Genomic DNA, 20759 nt, shown 5'->3' with positions numbered 1-20759 from the left:
TGTAGCCATAACAACGGTTGGTTTGTGTAGCATCAGGCATTATGTAACGCTGAAGCTTTTTAACATGGCTTTTCATTTTCTAGACTCCAAAGTAAGCAAATAAAAAACGGCAGGTATTTATAATGTTGCAATCAAAAGATGTTGAAACAACCTGAATTATTTGAAAGATTTGGTTTGTAGTCATCAGTGATTAATGTATAATCTCAAGGATCAAAATGATAAAATTATCTTTTATTATTCTGCTAAACCTATGGATAGTGTAATTGTCAAAGCTACAGGTGCCTGACTAGGTGATATTAGAGCATCAAGGAGTTTAGAATTGTCTTCTATCAGCTCGTTGACTCATAGGTAAAGTTCTCCAGATCGATATGTTACTCATGCCGTGGCTACATCTAGCTAGAGCCCCAAATATTAGTTGAGTTCTAAGGCTAGGCTACTAGCAAGAGTGACTGACGAAACTCATGGCATCCAAGACTATACTAGGCTACAAGTTGTTAAAGATTAAGGATTGACAAAGTGTATTTAATATATTCTACCAACATTGTTAACTATTTTAGCTATAATGAGATGAGGATAAAGTAATACTATTGAATACTGTTTAAAGTGGAACCAAATAGAACAAATGACTAAAATAGAGATTGTAACTCTAGCCCTTAACTTAGTCTACTTAAAGTAAATTAGATACAGAACTTATACCAAATTCATCAATGTTAGGGGTGACACTTGACAGGGTTCCCAATCACAGACTAAGAATTGAGCTGTTTTGAACACATTTGCAGCTATGGCTCTGTTTTCAGATTAGAAACAGTGATGGCTCTGAAACTGGTAAAAGAAAGTACATTTACTAATGCATTAGGTTTATTATGCTACGATACTTACATGCCTTACAATTCTTGCATCTGAGGCATGTATACGAAGGCTGTTTGTCTTCATGACTAGATAAGTGGAATTGGACAGCACCCGTGACTTTGGTTAAACAATTACCTTCAAACCTCAATAATTACCTCTCTATTAAATCTTTAGATGCATATTCATTGTTACTAATCTTCTGCTAGGCTTCTAGCAGACCTAGTACAGATAGTACCGCTGCCAGTCATCATGAACATATAGGCTGACTATAGCAACAGAATGGGATTCAGTGCAAAAAATTCCCATCAACATTTTAACACTCAGCTGTCTATCAACTATTTACACAGGAATCATTGTTAAGCATCTTTTGTTAGAGCTGCCGTGGGTCTACGCTATTGGTCAAAAGCCTTGTTTTCTTTAGACACTGTCCTCCCATATGTTTGTATATCATTGTTTCTCTATTCTTACAGGCAATATAATCATAAAGGCTATATTTGGATAATCAGACTGTGTGCTTCCAATTTGCACTAGATTACGATGAGTGAGCTGACGCTGAGCAATATGGCTAAACTTGCTCAATCATAACTTTATGGTACACGAGGTGCAGTTTGATTAGTCATTTTTCTCCAGACATCAATGCTTTGGCAGCTAAACACTGAATTGTTTAGCTTCAGATCAAAGGGCCAGTGTGAGGAACAATGTGAACCTCGATATGAGAGTAATGTGACTGTCACTATAACCTCTGACAGGATCTGTTTTAGGATCACAAGGATAATCCAGTGAGTTATAACCAGAGGATTTGTAGTAAAATCGAGCTGTACTATTTCTACAGCCTTCAAACAAGCCTTCATTTTGTGAGAGACAGAGTTAATCAAGCTATAGCCACAAAAGGGGAGAAACCATTCCATCGTGAACAATACCTTTTCATTGTACATGTATGTATTCAGGTGGCTGTGAGAATTGACTAAACACAAAAGGTATTGTTTATCTTCAAGTAGATTAAAGTTATTGTAAGGATGTGAAAGACTAAAAGTTATTCATAGCAGGTTTGAATCCGATTATTTTTATTTGTTGGAAGGACAAATAAACGAAAATAGTATTTAAACCATTCAAGATTATATTTGTATAACTGGGTGCATTCAAAGTTTAAAACAAATATAATTTTCAAAACACCAACATCAGTGTGCTCGTCACTTAGCAACCAACTAATAAAGCGGCATAGCCAACCCACACTCATATCCAAATGATTAGTTCCCAAAGCTCTCCAAAACCCTTCAGCTCTTTGTGGAACATCAGTCTTTGCATGCCCTTCAATGATATAACTCGTTTCAATGAAAGTAGTCATATTGTGGGGCCTGAGGCTACAATAATCAATGAGCTTGAAAGGGAATCAGGATTTACTTTCAGTTTTTAAAAGTTATGCACAAGTTTGCTCAAGGAGTTACCTACTCTTGCCGTATACAACAATAAAGATGGCTGGATCAAATTAGTTTCACGGCTCAATTTTTTTTCTATGGTTTGTTAAGAGTGCGCAGACAGGAGTTTATTTCTATTCATAAACAAAACAAATTCATGAATAATTAACATGTCAATTAACTCAGTACTTGTTCAAAGATTTAAAAAAACATTTTATGGCAGATTTTTTATAACAAAACTCTGACTGCAGATGAACTATCATAACTTTTGAGGCAGACCGCCTGTGAAATACATGCTGATACCAGAATACTCAGCATAAAGTCTTACACCCGATCATGCAATAAAAGTGCCACAAATGTGTTGCAAAGTGATCTCGGACACCTGTTCAGCCATTTCCCCTACTACTGTGAGCATGTCCAAGTCAAAGGAGTTAACAATATTATTACAACTAACAATAAAATAATCCCTTTCTGTAGTACTATTGCTAAATAAAATTCACTTAAAGTCTATTGATGTACAATGAGTGACAACTCTATAACCGTAATGCCTCTGACACGGCTGGTTGTTGCTAAGAAGAATATGCAGTAAAAATAGTTTGTGAAAAGTTTTAACAGCAATAAAATGTAGAATTTTATCTTTAAACAACTTCGCAGTCAGGCCACTTCAAACATAAAAAACAATAACAAATCATAAAATAATATCAATACTTTCTGATGGAATGAACTAAAATTGGTGCAAATACATCTTTAAGGCTCATCTCACAAATAAATGGAATATAGTCAATTCAGTCAATGCATATTTCCTATTGTTCAACTACAGATATGATAGGCTAATAAATCAACTTTTCACTAATCAAAACACTCTGTACAAAGCTAGATATGCTACATCTGATCTGTACAGGTTAGGACAAGTTAGCAAGGTTATTGCAGCAATATTGTTACAGCTAACAATAAAATAATCACTTTCAGTAGAACTATTGTTTAATAGAAATCACCCAGTCTAATGATCTACTATGAGTGAGAACTCTGTGACTGTAATACGTCTGACACGACTGATTATTGCTAAAAAGAAATTGTGATACAAAACAGTTTGTAAAAGTTTTAACAGCTAAACAGTTTTGTAGATTTTAATATTGAAACATCTGAACAGTCAAACATAAAAAAATAATAGCAAATCATAGAATAAAATCAAATATTTCTGATAGAATTAACTAAAATTGGTGCAACTACATATTTAAGACTCATCTCACAAATAAATTGAATATATTCCATTCACTCTACTCATATAACATTTTGTTCAAGTACAGATGTGCTAGGCTAAGGATGGCCTAATGATTTTACCGTGATCCGTTACAGATATATCTGACGAATGAAAGATCCACAACAAGCTGAAAATGTTTTTGTTTTTTTATCATGGACAGCGCTGCTCTATCAGGTGGTCTTACCATTAAACACACCAATTAGTTTACAATTATGTGTTGTGGTAATCCAGAGTTATCCCCTTTTTTTCCTATCTTCAAGCAGCTGACTTCATTTTCAAAAATGAAGCTAGCTAATCACAAGACTAGATCGAGTCCCTACTAAAACATAAGGGTATATTCTCTGACTTTAAATACTGAGACTGAAATTAAATTATTAACAGGAAGTAAATAAATACAGCATTAATCTGTCTAATTCCTGTTTTTGAAACTTGCATAATAAACATAATAAATAATTGAAACTTTCTGAACCATAAAAAAATGGTTCATGCTTAAAATTATTGTTTTCATTTTTGGGATGGTCTAAAAATTCTCCCAAAGATGCTGACATTATTGAATAGCAAAGATTTAATACCAGGTAGTTTTGTAATGTTAGTTCAGTTAATAAATCAGTAGTTGTTCTTTAAACCTGTGATTGTGCCAGCCTTTAGTTGATTTTAAAAGAAGGTTTAAATGTTTTTTTATCATTCAAGATGTGTTTTGTTGTTTTAGGCAATCTTCCTGTCATGATATTTGAAGATAAAAATATACATAATTTGATCCCAGTAAAAACGCTCAGAAGAAAAAGATATGCCAAGATATGCACAAAATGATTTACATAGTGAGGTATCCTGTTTCCGGCTCTCGTATTCACATTGGCTATTGCGATAAAAGTCTACTCCTACGCGGCTCTATTGGCATATATTTTATTTAGTAATTGCTAATGATAGTTAGAGTAAAATGTTAAGTCTAGCTACAGACACATTATTTTAGCAGTCTCTAATGTCTCTAATAAGTTCATTAAAACTTGTATTGTTAGTCTTCAAGGCTGTGTAAACATCTGCACACCAGACTATGATCATGTTGGTCTTTGAGAATTAGGTCAAGCAAACTAAGGTGAACAAGGCTGTTGCTTCAGCACAGTTCTCAGTTGTCCGCCAATAAAATGTGTTGATTTAGTGTCCGTTATCCAGTAAATCAGTAAATTTCCTCATGACGAAAATATTCAAGATCACAAACAACGAGTTTGCTTGCAATAAAATTTATTATGACCTGTATAAAAATTTTGTGGTCATGTTTGGCAAAAAAAATCGTATGTTTATTGCTCATGGGATCTTTTCAAATATGCTGATTATATATGACACTGCTCGCTCAAACTCTGCTCGCTCAAAAAAATGGTCTCATTAAAACTCGAATTTCCCTGACCAGGGCTAATTTACAAAGACAAAAATTATATCAACTTGTAGCTGATGTCTAACCCTTATAATGGTTTTACTTTCATTTGAATGACTTCAATGGTCCAATCACATCATTCAACATATTTCACAACATATTTCAATAGGTTTCAATAATTTTCATTTTATTGCATATCATAACCACTAAATAAACCAAAGTTACTGTATGGTAACTATTTTATAGACAAACTTCTATATGTACTAATGTTTGTTATGCATCAATTCTTAGCTATTTCTTCTGAGCAATTCATCCAGGGATCTTGCAAGAAAGTTTGAACCAACCAAGAGAATGGCAGTATATTCGAGCTATAGTATTGCTATGGTCTTCCTGCGCATGCGAGTTTATCATTGTGAGAGGCGGAGTAAATAAAGCAATAGCTCAAAACGGCTTAACCATTACACCGCGAACATTACGTTTTCATTGATAGTATTCTACTGGCTGTATGATTTACATGTAGCTAAACAAACATGTATTGTTTTGCTCCCAGTGAATAAAAGTTATTGTAAGTTAATAACTCATGAAATGCTGCAAGCGACTCATAGCAGGCTGACTTTAGATCTCCATTTATCTTTTAGAAAGACAAATGATTATGATTAGCATATGAACACATTCAGTATCTGAATAATGTAAACTGGTGCACCTCAGCCTAAAACAAATATTGCCTCTATAACATAAATACAAAGTTGCTTGTCACCTGGCAACTAACCAACAAACCGGTATCCCACATATTTTGCTATTGTCCCAACGGTGTTTATTCCAGCAGCATAGGCCTATTTTATAACTCTGTTTGAAACGTTTAATAAACAACTAATAACCAGCAAAGCTAATCAAGTAAACATCTTTAAAACATAAGTAATAGTCCTAGGGTATGGCAGCATGGAGATGAGATAAGTGATTGTAGTTATGGAGGTCTCACCAATCTCTGCTATGAACAGTGCCCATGCTGATGTATTAGATAAAGCTAGTTTGTACTAGCTAACATGTAGCCATAACAACGGTTGGTTTGTATAGCTTCAGGCATTATGTAACGCTGACGCTTTTTAACATGGCTTTTCACTGTCTAGAGTAAGCAAATACAAAACAGCAGATAATTATAATGTTGCAATCAAAAGATGTTGAAACAACCTAAAAAATTTGAAATATTTAGTTTGTAGTCAACAGTGATTAATGTATAATCTCAAGGATCAGCATGATAAAATTATTTTTTATCATTTTGGCTAAACCTATGGATAGTCTAATGGACACAGCTACAGGTGCCCAGCTAGGTGACATTACAGCATCAAGGAATTTAGAATTGTCTTCTATCAGCTCGTTGACTGATAGGTAAAGCTCTTCAGATCGATCTGTAACTCATGCCATGGCTATATCTAGCTAAAGCCCGAGATATTAGTTGAGTCCTGAGGCTAGGCTACTAGCAAGAGTGATTGATGAAACTCATGGCATTCAAGACTCTACTAGGCTACAGGCTGTTAAAAATTCAGGATTGACACGGTGTATCTAATATATTCTACAAACATTGTTAACTATTTTAGCTATAATGAGAGGATTTATTAATATTATTGAATATTGTTTATAGTGGAACCAAATAGAACATTGGAGTAAAATAGAGGTTGTAACTCTTGCCCTTAACTTAGTCTACTTAAAGTAATTTAGATACAGAACTTATGCCAAATTCATCATTTTTGGGGGTGACACTTGACAGGTTCCCAATCACTGACTAAGAATTGAGCTGTTTTGAACATATTCACAGCTATGACTCTATCGTCAGAGTAGAAACAGTGATGGCTCTAAAACAGGCTAAAATAGTTTATTTACTAATCCATTAGGTTTATTATGCTACGATATGTGCATGCTTTACAATTCTTGCATCCGAGGCATGTATAGGAAGGCTGTTTGTCTTCTTTACTAGATAAGTTGAGTTGGACAGCACTAGTGACTTTGATTAAACAATTGCCTTCAAACCTCAATAATATACCTCTATTAAATCTTTAGATGCATATTCAAAATTACGCATCTTCTGCTAGACTTACAGCAGACCCAGTACAGATAGTACAGCTGCCAGTCATCATGAACAGGTATGGCTGATTAGAGACACAACATGGGATTCAGTGCAAAAAGTTCCCTTCAACATTTTTACACTCAGTTGTCTATCAACTATTTACACAGGAATCATTGTTAAGCATCTTTTGTTAGAGCTGCCGTGGGTTTAAGCTATTGGCGATGCGCAAAAGCCTTGTTTTCTTTAGAAGTTGTCCTCCCATATGTTTGTATATCATTGTTTCTCTATTCTTACAGGCAATATAATCATAAAGGCTATCTTGTGATAATATTTAGTGTGATATCAGACTGTGCGCTGCCAATCTGCACTAGATTACAATGAGTGAGCTGACGCTGAGCAATATGGCTAAACTTGCTCAATCATAACTTTATGGTGCACGAGGTGCAGTTTGATTAGTCATTTTTCTCTAGACATCAATGCTTTGGCAGCTAAACACTGAATTGTTTAGCTTCAGATCAAGGGGCCAGTGTGATGAATGATATGAGCCTCGATATGAGAGTAGTGTGACTGTCACTATAACCTCTGACAAGAACTGTAATTGGACCACAGGGATAATCCAGTGAGTTATAACCAGACGATTTGCAGTAAAATTGAGCTGTACTATTTCTACAGTCTTCAAACAAGCCTTCATTTTGCGAGAGGCAGAGTTAATCAAGCTATAGCCCGGATGGGGAGAAACCATTCCACCGTGAACAATACATTTTCATTGTATGTATTCAACTGGCTGTGAGAATTGACTAAACACACAATGTATTGTTTATCTTCAAGTAAATCGAAGTTATTGTAAGGGTGTGAAAGACTGAAAGTTATTCATATCAGGTTTGACTCTAATAATTTTTATTTGTTGGAATAACAAATGAATGAGACTAGAAACTAACCAACCAGCACAAACATTCTGCACTTGCATCTGAGAAGATTAGTCTGCAACTCTCTTCAAAAGCCTCTAGTTCTTTGTGGCATACCAGTCCTTCAAACCCTTTAAATATATAAACTATTTCCTTGAAAGGACTCATGAGAGAGTGGGCCTGAGGCTACAATATTCAATGAACTGGAAAAAGAATCAGAATATACTTTCAATCTTTAAAATTTATGCCCACAATCGTTCAAGGAGTTACCTACTCTTGCCACTCACAACCATAATAATTGCTGGATCCAATTAGTTTGATGCAAGCCTTAAGTTTGGGCATGCACAATGCAGACAAAACTTTAATAATGCAGAGCAGATGCTAGTCTGCAGGGCTGAGGTTTTTAAATGTATGAATGTTAGATATGAAAAAAAGAATGCTTCCCATGGGTTTCGAACTCACAACTTTTAGTATAACTGCGCAACACACCACTACCTGCACTGAGCCACCAAGTTGATACATTTGGAAATAATCATGAAGTCAGTTATCACACAAGACAATCTCTCACGACACACCAGACTACCAGGGTGTTAGTTATTAATATAATTAGCAGTGATGAGTCCATATGACAGCCTTTAGTCCCATTGACATGACAGTTTACTGTTCTAGTACAAACAGGCCTGATGGTAAAAGTTTGGCTAGTAAAAGGAGTTGCCTGCTGCTGTGAGTTTCCATTTGATAGGCATAGATGGGCATATGGCACAAGTCATAATAAATAGTTAACCCTTGCGCAGTTTATTAGAGTAACAATTGCATTTTTATTACGTTGAACCTTGAATTAAATTACTAAATAATAAAAAGCTCAGTTAAATTTTAAACAAAAGATCAAAACCAAATTTTACAGAAGATTTTAATTAACAAATATATTTTGTTAGAGCTGCCGCGGGTCTCCTTAGCTATTCATGAGGCTCAAAACCTGGTGTTTTCTTTAGATTTTGTCATGTATATTTGTCCTCCTGTGTTTGTATATCATTGTGCCTTTATTCTTACAGGTGATATAATTATAACGGCTACCTTATGATAATATTTAGTGTGATATCACACAGTGTGGTGTCAATTTGCACTAGATTCCACTGAGTGAGTTACATGTATGCTGAGCGATCACGCTAAAGTTGCTCAATCGTGACTTTATGATGCACAAGGTACAGTTTGATTGGCACAGTTATGATTTCTACAGACATCAATGCTTTGGCAGCTAAACACTGAATTGTTTAGCTTCAGATCAAGGGGCTAGTGTGCGGAACAATGTGAGCTTCGATATGAGAGCATTGCGACTGTCAATACAACTTCTGACAGGAACTGTAATAGGCCAGCAGAGATCATCCATGGAGTTATAACCAAGTGACTTGCCGTAGAATCTAGCTGTACTATTTCTACAGTTTTCTAAGCTGTCTTCATTTTGTGGGGAACGGAGTTAATCAAGCTATGGCTAAGAAAGGAAGAAACCTTCACACCGTAAACACCGTGAACAATACTCGCACCGTGAACAATACCTTTTCAATGAATGTATTCAGGTGGCTGTGAGAATCGACTAATTATACAAGGTATTGTTTATCTTTGAGTAGATCAAAATTATTGTAAGGATGTGAAAGACTGAAAGTCATTCATAGCAGGTTTGACTCCAATTATTTATATTTGTTGAAAAGACAAAGAAATGAATTTAGCACTTAAACCATTCAAGATTATAATCATGTAACTGGGGGCACAAAGTTTAAAACAAGTATAACATTTGCAACACCAAAATCAGAGCGCTCATCACCCAGTGACCAACTAACACACCGGCATAGGCATTCCACGCTCGTATTTGAGAGGATTAGCTCCCAAAACTCTTTGAAAACCTTTAGCTCTTTGTGGCACATCAGCCCTTGAATGCCCTTTAAAGATATAAATAATTTCAATGAAAGTAGTCACATTGTAGGGCCTGAGGCTACAATAATCAATGAGCTTGAAAGGGAATAAAAATTTACTGTCAGCTTTAAAAGCTATGCACATAATTGCTCCAGGAGTTACCTACTCTTGATCTATACAACAATAACTATGGCTGGATCGAATTAGTTTCACGACTCGATTTGTTTTATATGGTTGAATAGGAGTGTGCAGACAGGAAGCTATTTCTTTTAATTAATTGAAGGAATTAACAAATAATAAAAATGTCAATTAATTTAGTACTTTTTCAAAAATTTAAACAACATTTTATAGCAGACTCTGATTGCAAAACTCTAATTTCACTAACAAAATTACTCCAAATTTAAACAACTACTGAAAAATAAAAACCAAAATGCTTGCTCCTAGTTTAAAGTTTAAATTTTCCTTTGAAGATAAGTTGATATAACAAAATGAAAGAAAGCCTCAGCTGAAACACCAAAGTAAATATAAATATCTCCTAATACTCTGACAATCTAAAGTGTAGTGAGAGATTGTCAAGTGTTAAGCTATAGAACAGACTGGGCAAGTTGATTGGTGCAGGTATTACAGTGTCTGCCTACCAAGCTAACTGACACGAGTTCAAGTCCTGTGCAGGGCCATTTTTTATTCTAACGTCTGATCCTGGTTTCAGACATACGCTGAACTTTTTATAGTAAATATTTCTTGCTTAACTCTTTCTCTACCAAAGGAATTGGTTTACCAGGACATAATTGCATAGATGAAAAACAATATTTGACAAAGGTGCACATAAACTGTCATAAATTTTAGCCCGTAGTCTAAAAACATTTCAATAGCAAATTGATCGGCATAAAGTTTAACAGCAGGTGATGCCATAAAGCAGGGATCGCTAAACATATTCACTATGTTTCCATGGTGCGCAGTACTGCAATGCAGTCTCCTCTGAAGTCGAGGGGATTGTACGTTTCCATGGTGTGCAGCGGTTTTCAGCAAATTAGCCAGAGAAGAGAAATTGTGTAAATCGAATCGCTTGATGGAGAAATTGAATCGATCATAAATACCGAACATCAGAAACAGTCTTTTTATGCTTCTGTCATCATTATACTTTTATTTACAATACACATTCACAATGATGCACAAATGATTCACAATTTTTACAAAGTAATATATTTTAATAAGTATTTTTTAAGTAATATATTATTTAGACGTTAATGTAGGACTTGCCACCTATTTTTTTTTAAAGTGTTGGCATTGATAACAAAGTCATTACCTCATCATCCTCGTGGGAGCAGACCATAATTAAATTTAGATGAAAAAAGATCGGAACAATAGAAAAAAACAAGATTAACGGGATAACATTTGTACTAGTTTATGGCCTTCGAAGCATCTGTCTCCACGGCTTGAGAGCTATGCACAGCCACTGTGAAATTGCTGTTTCTTTGTTTCGAATTCGCACTGGCTTTGTACTGATCACTGCACAGTGATTTCAGTGCGAAGAAGTCGTTTCCATGATTCGGAGAGGGCGCAACTCCGAAGCACCGCGCATCATGGAAACAGTGATAATGGAAATGTTCACTTTTCCATATCCATTTCCATGAACATAAAGATTCCCATAATTTCATGGAAATAGATATGGAAATCTTATTTTAGAAATATGGAAATGATATGAAAATGGAAATAATATGGAAATGAAGTAGGGAAATGTTATGGAAATGGAAATTGTGACACACGTAATCCCTGCCATAAAGAAACCCAAATGTGTTGAAAAATGAGCTCGGACACATTTTTAGTCATTTCCCCTACTACTGTGAGCATGTCCAAGTCAAAAGAGTTATCAATATTATTACAGCTAACAATAAAATAATCCCTCTCTGTATTACTATTGCTCAATAAAATTCACTTCAAGTCTATTTATGTACATTGAATGAAAACTTTGTAACCATAATACGTCTGACACGGCTGGTTATTGTTAAGAAGAAGTTGCGATACAGATAGTTTTTGAAAAGTTTTAATAGCGATAAAGTCTTGTAGAATTTTATTTTGAAACAACTTCGCAGTCAGGCCACTTCAAACATCAAAAACATTAGGCAATCATAAAATAATATCAATACTTTCTGATAGAATCAACTAAAATTGGTTGCAACGACATCTTCAAGGCTCATCTCCAAACAAACTGACTATAACCCATTCACTCAATGCATATTTCCTTTTGCTTAGGACATAAATGATAGGCTAATAAATCAACTTCTCACTAATCAAACACTTTGCACAAAGCCTACTAAAGCTGTACCACGTGACTCTTGGCCATACGCCAGGGCAGTGGCAAGACACACTACTCGGCTCGTGGTATTCACAGTGGCTCAGCTTGTGGTTAAAATAGTTACTCACTTACTACACTGAAAGTTAATTATAATCTGTAAACAATGCAGATAGTCTCCGAACCATCTCAATAGCTGTCAAGTTTTAATAAATATAACTAATATGACTATCAGTAGTCATTGGGTAGATGTAGATGCACAGGCAGGAAATATCAATTTAACTTGCATGAATCTGTTCTCATTTTCTCCAATCCTCCATAAATTCACTTGACACAACTCTTCCTTCATTGCTCAGTGACAGAAAGAATGCCAGGTACAATTCAATCACTAAGGGAAGCTGACAGGTGCCAACAGGTTCTTGTTGGGCTAGAAATAGAAGTGGGGTATTTGTATTAAGAGGACACGCTTTCTCATACTACTCGTGACTACAGCGAGTCAAATTTATGATTAATTACTTGATTCTGATGCAATATTAAAGGTTTACTTGCAACAAAATTCAAATTACAGTTAATTGGTATCAAAAGTTTCACCATGATTTACTCTCCTGTGTTGCAGGTGCAAAATATGTGGAAATGTGAATACAAGCTCTTGAAAGCTCAAAAACGAACAGTTAATCGCAGCTATTTGGAACAAGGCCATAGGTTGGTATCCCTCTCAAATTGGCTCAAATGTGATGTAGTTGAACACGATGTGATTCAGTTTACAATTTCTTCCAACCTCATTCATCAAAATATTTCCCCATTTGAATTTCACGCATTAAATAAAAAATGTCTACTGTCCTTACGAGTCTATTTCTTCATCATTATACTGCTGTCACTTTGAGCACTGATATCTCAAAACCTAGCCTGAAAATGAGTTAAATTTTTCAACCTTAGCCTGAGGTGGTGCATACCACCCTCAGATAAACATAAATAGCCTGTTGGTCAACTGTGATGGTCGAAAAGATATGTGAAAATTGTTCGCGGCAATTAGTGGGCAACACAGGCCACATGATCAGATTATGACTAGATGAGTTTACTCATCTAGTCTGGTCTATAGGCTGAAATGAAACTGTAAAATAGCGAGCATCTGGTATTGATGAGGGCTTTCCTGTAGAACCCGAAGCGTTTGTCATAAACTAGTGCCTTATATTGGCCTTTCATTTTACATAATAACATCACGTGTCAGAACAATAACCACATCGAGTTGAGTATGTCATCGAAATGATGGGATTCCAACCTACCGTCGTTTTTTTAACAGTTCGTTTTTGTAACTTTAAGAGCTTGTAATCACATTGCCACATATTTGGCACCTACAACGCACCATACTAATACATAGTAAACCTTTGGGTACCAAATAACTGTAATATGAATTTTGTTGCAAGTCAACCTTTAGTGATGAACTTACACAACATTTTAGTAGATTTCATCGGAATGTGTGGATATTTTTCAAATTTGAAATTTTTGTTGATTCTTGAGACGATTTGACTAACATGTCTCAGAATTTAAATGGACAAAACTTCAAACTTGAAACGCTCAGAAGAAAAATACATGCAAAATGATGTCATATGTTGTTGACGTTATGGTGGTTGATATCAGCTATTGTGTTCAATTTACAGTGTAACGTGTCCCTGCTCTGTCTCTTTACAACTATAGACTTCATAATCACACATTCACTTGATACGAGTGTTTAACCGCAATCAAGTTCTATCAATTTTATTCTTGAAACATTCTGACAATCAGATGACCTCAAACATGAAAAACAATCGCAAATGATAAAAAATATCAACACTTTCTGATTAATCTACTACAATTTTGTGCAAATTAACTTTTAATAAGTCTTATAAAAAGCCGGTTTGTGCGGGATTTGAACTCGTGACCTTCAGTTTGGTTTCGTGACCTTCAGACCTCGCTGATGATTTGCCAACATGGTCGCATCAGCGAAGATTGATTTCAAAATAAATGTGTTGGTTTGCATCAGAGGAGATAAAGCTATGCATATGTGATTGGCTGAAATGCTGCATTATAACCACATAAATTCCATGTTATATCCAATACAAGCTAGTAGCGGCCAAGAGTGACTTTAGAATATTGACTACAGTACTTGTTATACACAACTATTTTATATATTCAAAGATATTATCACTCGTACATTCTCAATATATCATATTTTTTCCCAGTTTTGTCATAAAATGGAGTAAACTTTTACATTTCCGTTTTCATAATAAAAGTGGAGCACTTTTCCCCAAGTAAAATAAAGCAACACAAACAGCTACAGAAACAGTATTGATGATCTATATTAGAATACAAACACACTGATTGTTAATCAGATACCAGTGCTGAAAAATTCATAGAGGATACCATTGGCCTTCACGATTGAGGTCAATTCTCATTGGTCGATTTATTTGTCAACATGACAACATTTAATAGGGCTGATATGTATAGCCCCAGGCAATATCTATACTATACATATGCCATGTATTATGCTGGTCTGTGTGCACCAGGAATTTAGGACCTTTTGCACTCTTGAATTATTCTAGGATTTTTTGCTTTTTGGTTACTAAAAATTGAAATGTTCATATTAAGCCAAAGGGATCACTGAAAAACATAATTTTACTTCTAATTAACCTTTTTATTGGAAATCAAGACGAAATGATGATTAACTTAAGATATAACTCATGGCTCGCCATTTAATGAAGTGTACTATAATAAGATTTGTGCGGGTCTGTCTATATGAGGCCACACCTAAAGGTTAGGAAAAAATATTACTTTCAACAGGATTCAAACACTCAACTGTTGGTAAGGCGGACCAACATTCAAACACCCGCTACTATCTACCTGGTTGACAAGAAATTAGATTTAAAGGAGAATATGAAATCCTTGGTTTGAAGGCTTTAGAGGCATATTAAAAGGAACTGGGGTAAAACAGTTGCAGAGAAAACGATTTCATTTTAATCAAACATGATTTCCTCATGAAATAAATTATAGTTATCTGCCTTAGCTACTGATTCTATAAGACCTGCAAGTAAACATAGACTAAGATCCTAAATCAATGTGATTAGAAATCATATTGACCTTACACTAAAGTGACTCTTTTGTTTATTTACTATGAGAAAAGCTAGCCATAAGCATAGATATTTGCTATAACTATAATTATAATATATTATTATAATTACTAGTACCCTAGCAGTCAGGTGTGCTGATAGAGACAGTCAGGTATTTCAATAAAACACAGAGAATAAGTATTTGTACAATAACTTTAACATCGTGTGAGGTGAGTGATTGATGTGAGTGATAGTCTAGTATAACTTTAGAAACTTTAGTATTTTTCAGTATTTGTGCTTTTTTATTTTCAATTGATCGCAGCTGAAACACTTATAGCTAGTGTAAAGCCTGGTTCCCATATCAATTGCGATACTCTGGCGGTCACTTGAGCAGTAAAACGTTTGCGACGTTATCCTCAGTGGCCTATGTTCACATATAAGCTGCATCGCTAAACATAATCGCGTAATCAAATAAAGTGTTCGCTAGCCATGCGTTTCTATAATGGTGACCTTCACCCGTACAATGCATTCCAGGAACATATATGAACCTGATGCATACTCATATTGATCTTTACTATAATAAGTGCCGTGTCCGTCTAAAGTCACATTAAGTGTATGTAGAAAAAAGATTGCACAGGACAAGAATAGAACACTGATAATCAGACACTGAATATCACAAAGTGTGCACAACTAAAACTAATTATGTGCATAGTTGTTGCACATGATAATCTCTCACAGTGCATAAAACTGGCAGCATACCTATTCTGCTATTCCGACAGTGTTCATAGTACATTGGTGTTGTATTGGTGTCTCGGTTTGGTTCAAGATAAGTGTGTTTAAAAATGCATACTGAAAGTATTTCCTAGCGGCCAAATCGAAAAACAGTTATCATACAGAAAACACAAAAATTAACTATCAAGAAATAATAGTTGTCCTCTCATGCGTGCCACATATACCATAACTCCAAATCATCAAATAAATACTAACAAAATATTTGTGGTCTGCTGACTTGCTAGCAAAAGGAACTGAGTGAGCTGTGCTCTAAGTCATACTCATGGGAAGTAAACATATGCTTGATTGGCACAGCCTGCAAAGGTTACCTATTAACCAAGATCTCAGGCTACTGTTGTAAATACTGAACCGGGGAGCCAGGGGCCTCCCCACTATCAGTTAGGTCTCTTATCTATGTATATAAGCCACTGTCCATAACACAGATTAGACTAGCAATAGGTAGATACATCAGTAAAACACAATAATAGACTGACATCACACCAGAACCAGTAGAAATTGGATCAGTACAATACAGCAGACGCGTACATGATGCGTACATGAGCAGATGGAATGTACATGTTATATGAATGTTATGTTACCTGAACAGTAAAATACATGTAAATAGTCTAATCTGTTCTCAAATATTTTCAAATTCACCCCTTTGGTCCTTCAAAAAGGAAAACCAGAATTAGCGTTTTAATGTAATGACTATACCATAACTGCAGTATTAGGCTATTGGTTCATAGTGACAACTTATCTCCTTCTTCGGATCAATTTCATCCGATTCACGCTCTATGATTATGATAATTTAACAACAAGTTAAGAGGAGCTCACACATTAAATGTCGACTAATACATATTTCATTTCCTTTTTTCTAGACAGGAAGAGATCTATTTCGTAATGGAAAGGCACTAAATAATATTTTTGGTTAAAACAAGGTAAAACAAAAAAATATATTCACTAAACTCAGATCTATCTCTATCCGTTTTTCTGTCACCAGAGTTTAAGATTATGATACAAGGTAGCTTTTGACAATATGGCATTTCGTGACATTCAGATTGGTAGACCGACGCTGTAACACCTGCACCCATTGGTGACCTTGAAGTATCTTTTAAAAAATTGCGCAGTTGCTCATTCTCTGAGTATTGTAGACACAATACACTTGACAATCTGGTATGGCAAACTAAACAGCCAGAGTACTAGTCTATATAAAAGAAGTACAGATGGTCCCCGACCTACGAACGAGTTACGTTCAAAACGATTGTTCGTAAGGTGTTATTTGTTCGTAAGTTGCTTCAGTGCTATATTTTGTATTATAATTTATGTTTAAGGCCTATATAAATATATTGAAGGTTTATATAAGTATTTTTAAGGCTTGTATTAGTAACCTGTACTGGTTTTTACTGAAATTGTTTTTAATAAAATGAAGGTAATACTGTGGTGGACGCCGGGCCATGACACTGCATTTTTTTATTTATTGTATGTGTTGTCCTTTTTTATTATATCGTTGTTTTAATTGTTATGCTACCACTTATTATTGTTGTCTTATTTTGTATACGTTGTCATTTTATTATATCGTTGTTTCACTCATTAGGCTATTGTTTTAACTGATATCCCGTAATAACACCATCACTTATTGTCACTTATATCGCTGTCATACCAACGTGAAAGCGGTCCTATTTATTCACATTGTTAGCCAGTGTTCTTACCGTTCGCCGTTAGCAATTGATATTACTGTATCTAAAGGAGCGCGCTCATTTAGTTGAGCAGATAGCCGTACGCTACTCGGCTAGTGAAATTTCCTTCGCTAATAAAAAGCTGAATGAAACTACATGCACTCTCCTCTCTTTATTTATTAGTCTAGATCGTACCAAGTAAAGGCCCGCAAATTCCTTTACAATACGTACAGTAAAAATAAAAATGTTCTTTGCGCACTGGAGATACGTTCACGCACATATACACTGCAACGAACTGGGCAGAGGGAGGTTTATGCTGGGTGGTGCTTCCGAGTAGTGCCTTTTTCTGCTGCTAATACATCGGTAATACCGTCCGTATTAGCGGACATATGCGGATATAGGCGCAGACCTGTTCGTATTTACCATTGTTCGTAATTCGAATGTTCGTAAGTAGGAGACCGTCTGTACCTTTATAAACAGTTAGTACCCCTCCGCCCCCTAGGGAGAACCCTGCATCTCACTATGATCTATCAGTATGCTGAGCCATCTGAGACTTCTAAATATGACTTCTATCACTTGTTTCATGAGGACCGTGAAGATATCGCTGCGGTTCGCCTTAACACACATGAGTGATTCACCAGCAAACGATAACATGGGCACGATAACGTGGGCACACTCACAAACTGCCAATACAATTACGTATCATTAGCTTCTTAGGCCTATCTCACTTTTTTGGATTGTACGCTACGAGAAGACAAGAAAAGATTATTCCTGTATTTTTAACAGTAACATTTCACTATTTTTATATATAGTTTACTTTATAGTAGTTCACCATTCTGAAGATGGTCAACATGTGCAATGATTGACTCCAAATGTTAGCCTTCAGCTGTTTGTTTGTAATTTTTGTGTGTTATGTCATACAGGACTGGAGCACTTTTATTAAATTCATTGATATTTCAGTGTTCATTCTGATGTTTAAATCGTAACAAAATATTAAAATGTTGCTGCTGTATGTTGGTGAACATAAATAAGAAACAAATACACGCCATATTGGATTATGGGAACAACCAATAAATATGTATCTCACAAGCGAGAAAGTTGTGATGAGAATGTCTAGTGTTATCGCTCTGCATGAGCTGGCTGAGTGACTTCTAGTGCAGATTAGCGCCACGCAGCACGATATGGCTCTATTTATAGTCAAATGTGTTTGTACCATTATTCTCACAACAGACTGCCTAAACTTATACTCACCTCTTCTGCGGACATCAGCATCAATTATGGTGGAGGCTGTCATCTACTTCCTTGTCATCATCATGGTTTGTATGTATTTTCTAATGAATAGTGGCCGGTCAGAGCTCCACATTAGTTGTATATATTCAGAGAGGAGATTTCAAAAGACCTGAAAAGCACTGCTGCAAAAACAGAACAGTAAAACAACAGATATTATTTCAAATCCGTGTAAATATGGATTTACCTGAGCTAAAAACAAAAAGAGACAAGACTATGATTATAATAAAGAGTTTACCTAGCAACCGGACCACAGGCTACAAAAACGACCAAGCAATGATCAGGCCAGCTAACCAGATATGAATTAGTCATCCCAGGCTATTTATAGAACAGTGGTACACAGCCAGGACAAGTTAAAACTTAAAAGCTGGTTTCCATATCAATTTCGAGTCTTCGGCGATAATAATGCGGAGCAAAACGCTTGTGACGCTCGTCTCGGCAGCTTATGTTCACTTAAAGCTGCATCACTAATAACAACATAACAATTCACTCTTGCCATGCCGCTTCTATACTGCGACTTTTACCTGTACAGTGCATTTCAGCTATTTGAGAAAGTTGAACAGCTCTAACCTCTTGCGTTGCCACCGGCAATTACCAGCGGTCCTTGGCGGTACCCGGCGCATAGTTTCGCATTTCACTGCTATTAGCATGTGGCGCTGTCGCTGCAGCTTTGTGACGTATATGGGAACCAGGTTTTAGATCATTGCATTGATTGGGACAAATGCTTAAGCAGTTATGGATTCTTAAAAATGCAACAGCAAAAGTCACTTCAATGGAACCACAATAGAACCTTGCCATACGACATCATTTTGTTCCTGTTTTGGCATCAAAAGGTGAAAATGGCCGAAATAATAACTATTTAATGCAAAACCCTGGCAATAAGCCTTAAAATCTAGACATGTACTGAACATATTAGAAATGCGTAACAAAATAATATGTTAACCTTAGTAACTATAGTTGCCTACCATAACTTTAGTGTATTTAGTTGTTATGATATGCTAATGGTTATGTCTTACTGTTTTATTTAATGTCGTTATCAACCTTAGGACCCAAGGCTAATGTATTGAAGTTATATATGTAATTACATGCATATAGTTAAGTTAGCTAAGTTAAGCTTAGTTAAGTTGGGTACACAGTAATACATGATGACCGAGTTTGGTTTGGTCTGGTGACAATGGATATGGGTGTTATAAGATGATGAAACAACAAAAGCCATGACCCAGGGACCAAGGTCATTGATAGATTAATCACTGCGTCAGTAGCATATCACTGAAAGCAGCTTTAGAAAATAGACCTATAGAGGATGGTAGAACTAACCTCTAGCGTGACACTCAAAAAATGATCTTTAGAGCCATACCCATAAAAGTGAACTCTAGCGTTCTACCATAACAATGAACTCTAACGTTCCACCATAACAATGACCTTGAGTATGTATACCCATAAAAATGACCTCTAGCATTGCATCCACAACAATTACCTCTAGTGCTCCACCGATAACAATGACTTCTACAACTCAACCAATAACAATGACCTCTAACGTTCCACCTATAAAAAAAGACCTTTAGAGCTATGTATACAACTATTACCTTAGTGTTCCACCCATAACAAGGATCTCTAGTACTTCACCCATAAATACAACTTCTAGCGCTCCACCCCTAATGATGACCTCTAGCGCTACACATATAACAATAACATCTAGTGCTCCACCCATAGCAATGACCTCTAGCGCTCCACCCATAACAATAACCTCTAGCACTCCACCCATAACAATAACATCTAGCGCTCCACTGGTAACAATAATCTCTAGGGCTCCAACCATAACAATGAACTCTAGCGCTCCACCCATAACAATGACCTTCAGCGCTCCACCCATAGCGATG

This window comes from Watersipora subatra, chromosome 9, assembly GCF_963576615.1.
Source record: "Watersipora subatra chromosome 9, tzWatSuba1.1, whole genome shotgun sequence".
NCBI classification, from domain to species: Eukaryota; Metazoa; Bryozoa; class Gymnolaemata; order Cheilostomatida; family Watersiporidae; genus Watersipora; species Watersipora subatra.
This window is presented reverse-complemented; position numbering follows the sequence as displayed.